This window comes from Neomonachus schauinslandi, chromosome 3 (genome assembly GCF_002201575.2).
Source record: "Neomonachus schauinslandi chromosome 3, ASM220157v2, whole genome shotgun sequence".
Taxonomy (NCBI): Eukaryota; Metazoa; Chordata; class Mammalia; order Carnivora; family Phocidae; genus Neomonachus; species Neomonachus schauinslandi.
The window spans coordinates 13,167,267-13,171,073 of record NC_058405.1 but is presented as its reverse complement, the minus strand read 5'-3'; positions in this window follow the sequence as shown (position 1 = coordinate 13,171,073).

Here is a 3,807-nt window from a genome sequence, read left to right as displayed (position 1 = left end):
GCTTCTCCCTCTCCCACTCCCCCTGCTTGTGTTCCTGCTCTCGCTGTCTCTGTCTCTGTCAAATAAATAAATAAAATCTTTAAAAAAAAAAATTAAAAAAAAAAATCAATCCCAATTTAAAAAAAAAAAAGAGCTGACAGCTCAGAATAATCACTAGACCAGAGGGGTATGTTCTGGGGAGGCATGTCCTGAGCTCCTCTGGGCATATTTGGGGGGTCACATTCTGCAACTCTCCAACACTGTCAAGTACATGTTTTTAAATTAGTTTTTAAAAACACTTATTATTTCTTTTCCAAAATAATACGTGACCGTTTTGCATAATGTTTTCCTGAATCCGTCAATAGCAACAGCTCATTAGGCTGGTCCCCCGTGGTGTGTATTAGCCCCAAAGCATAAGAAACAGCCAAAAGTTCCAATCTCTAAAAGTGCTTTATTCAGTCTGCACTGCGTTTTCCTTTTCTTCACCGGCTAGAGCCCACATAGATGCAACTGTCCGTTGCTTGAAAAACGATTGTCATCTTTTGCAATAATACTGATGAGGAGCCTTATTTTTAACTCCAATCTAAAATACATTAGGGGAGGGCGCCTGGGTGGCTCAGTTGGTTAAGCGACTGCCTTCAGCTCAGGTCATGATCCCAGGGTCCTGGGATCGAGTCCCGCATCGGGCTCCCTGCTCTCCGGGGAGCCTGCTTCTCCCTCTCCCATTCCCCCTGCTTCTGTTCCCTCTCTCGCTGTGTCTCTCTCTGTCAAATAAATAAATAAAATCTTTAAAAAAAAAAATAAATAAAATAAAATAAAATACATTAGGGGAGCCATCTAGCGTTTCAAAGTTGGCATTTAGGAGTTACATAGAACATCCCTCCTCCCTAAATTTGATTTACCATCTGTGTTCATTCTCAATGTTCCGAAGCATCAACACGGGGTATATATTTCATTTTGGGGAGAAATAAGATTAAAAATAAGAGCTCTTTAAGCTGCCTCACACCTGATGCCCTGGTATTTGGAACAAGGAACTTAGCTCCATGGTTACTGCCAGTTCCTTCTTGGGGACCAGGGACAGCAAGGTAACACAGAAACAGTTGGTGCATTTGAGATAAATACATTACATGTTCAGAAGCCTCCTAAACAGGAAACCTGGAATATAATTAGCTCTTTTCCTACACCAAAATAGGGTCAAACTTGGATATAGGCATGCAGGTAACAGTCTACTTGCTGAAATTCCAGGAGCATCAGGGAAGGCCCCCAAATAGCTTCCTCCACCTTCTGCTTCATGCTTGCTAATTTCATAGCAGCTCTATTGGGACGTAATTGACACAGCATAATCTGCATATATTTAATAAACTGTGCAAGTCCATGAGTTTCAGCATATGCACATACCAAAAACTATCACCCCAATAAAAATAATGAATATTTCATTACCCACAAAATTGTTCATTACCCCCCAAATTGTCATTGTGCCCCTTGGAAATCTATCTCTCCCTCATCTTCTCCTCCCCTGCTCATCAGCAGGTAACCACTGCCCTGCTTTCTATCATTACAGATTGGTTGGCATTTTCTAGAATCTTATAAAAATGAAATCATATAGTATGTATTCTTGTCCAGCTTTTTCCCTCAGCCTAGTGATCTTGAAATTTTTCCATGTTGTTACATGAATCAATATTTTTTTGCTCTTTATTGATAAGTACTGTTCCATTATAGGGACATGCCACAATCTGTTGATCCATTCACCTTTTGATGGATATTTGGATTATTTCTGGTATAGGTTTTAACAAATAAAGCTGCTGCAAATGTATGTGTATAAGTCTTTGTGCAGACACTTACTTTCATTTCTCTTAGCTAGATTCCCAGGAATGAAATTACAGTTTATGTCGTTGGTATTTGTATAATGGCCTGTTTTCCAAATGGTGGTATCATTTTACATCGCACCAGCAATGTATGAGTTTCAGTTGCTCCAAATCCTTGCCAACTCTGTTATTTTCAGTGTTTGGATAAAATATGATTTTATCTCTTCCTTTTCCATCTGTTGACCTTTGATTTCTTTTCCTTGCTTTGTTTTACTCACTAGAGAACCTCCAATACAGTGCTGAATGGAAGTGGTGAGAGAGGCCCTCGTTGCCATGTTCCTCATCTGAGGGAGGAAGCATTCACCCTTTCACCATTAAGTATTATGTTAACTATAGGTTTTTCATAATGTCCTCTATCAGGATGAAAAATTTGCTTCAATTCCTAGTTTCTTAGAGTTTTTATCGTGAATAAATATTGCATCTTGTCACATGCCTTTTCTCTACCTATTGAGATGATGATATGATTCCTTTTTTTTTTAATAGATTTTATTTTTTAAGAGCAATTTTAGGTTCACAGCAAAATTGAGTAGAAGATACACAGATTCCCCATATTCTTTTTATTCTGTTAAAATGGTAAATTGATCTTCAAATGTGAAACCAACGTTACATTCCTGGGATAAACCCCACTTGGTCATGACACATTATCCCTTGAATATATTGGTGGTTTGACTTGCTAAATTTTTTTTTCAGAATGAAGCACCTGAACAAATTTTGATGAAAAATGGGGAAGAAAACTTGACAGTTCTAGGTGAATAAACACAGCATCAAGGGATAAACAGGAGGAAAGAGACATGACCTGTTTTAAACTTTTGAGAAGGTAATCCTAGCCAAAGACTAATGGTTTGAGAATTCCCATCAGTTTTCCCACCTGACTGTCAGATTGAAAATGCTAGACTGTACATTCCAAGCATTAATCTATGCACTTAAAAGACAAAAGAATCAGTTAAGGTGAAGAGAATATCAGATCATAGCTTCATTATGGATAAAACTAGTTAGTTCGAAAATCAGCTAATTCCAAAAAGCAGTCAAGCCATCGTTGTTACCACATTGACTAAACAAATAGTTAATTGAATGTGTATCCTCTTTTCATTTTTCAGCTTTTATTTATAATGTCGCATAGGCCTCTTACTTTTTCAGGGACCAGATCAAATTTATAATAGAAATAGAACAAAGTTAAAAATAAAGGAAATTTTACCAAACATCATCCTATAAACAGGATTGTTTATTCATCAGGAAGTTTTAAAATAAATTCTTTTGGTTATAAATCATAAGAATTTGCAAAGAAACCCAATAAATATAAAGTCTCCCCCTCTCTTCCCATGCCTCTTACCCACTCCCACTCTTCCATCTGCCTGGACTCCAACACACAGAACAGGAAGAGATTGGAAACCTACCAGTTCCACAGTTTTGGCAAGACTTCCAGGAGCCATAGGTTCTAGGCTTAAGGATTAATGTTCCTAAATCTTGATGACATCATAACATATTACCGAGAATTTGGGGCATAAAGGAGTCATTGTAAGTAAAAAGTCTTGGGGTCGTTTTTCTGCAAAAATATGTTTGCCAAGAAGTTTAGCCAAAGAACAGTTTAATCTAGACCAGCTAATTTCTGTAAGAAGACATGTATTTTCCATTGTACACATCTCTAGTAAGCTTCAATCTCTCTTGTCCTTCTCAATTCCTTCTTCCTCTCACACTTCTGTCCCCCTGCCCCCTCTCCTTTCTCTCTGTCACTGCTTTCTCTCTCTCTCTCTCTTAAATAGAACAGTAGTTAGGAGCATGGACTCTTGATCTGACTCTGGCTCAAAATCTCGCTTTGTCACTTTTTAGTAAAGTGACTTCAGCCACTTAACTTCTCCACTTCTCTGTGTCCTCAGTGTCCTCATCTGTAAAAGTGAGGATAATAATTGTTCTTACCTCATAAGAATGTTAAGAGAATTAAGTAAGTTAATATATAAAAACCTTT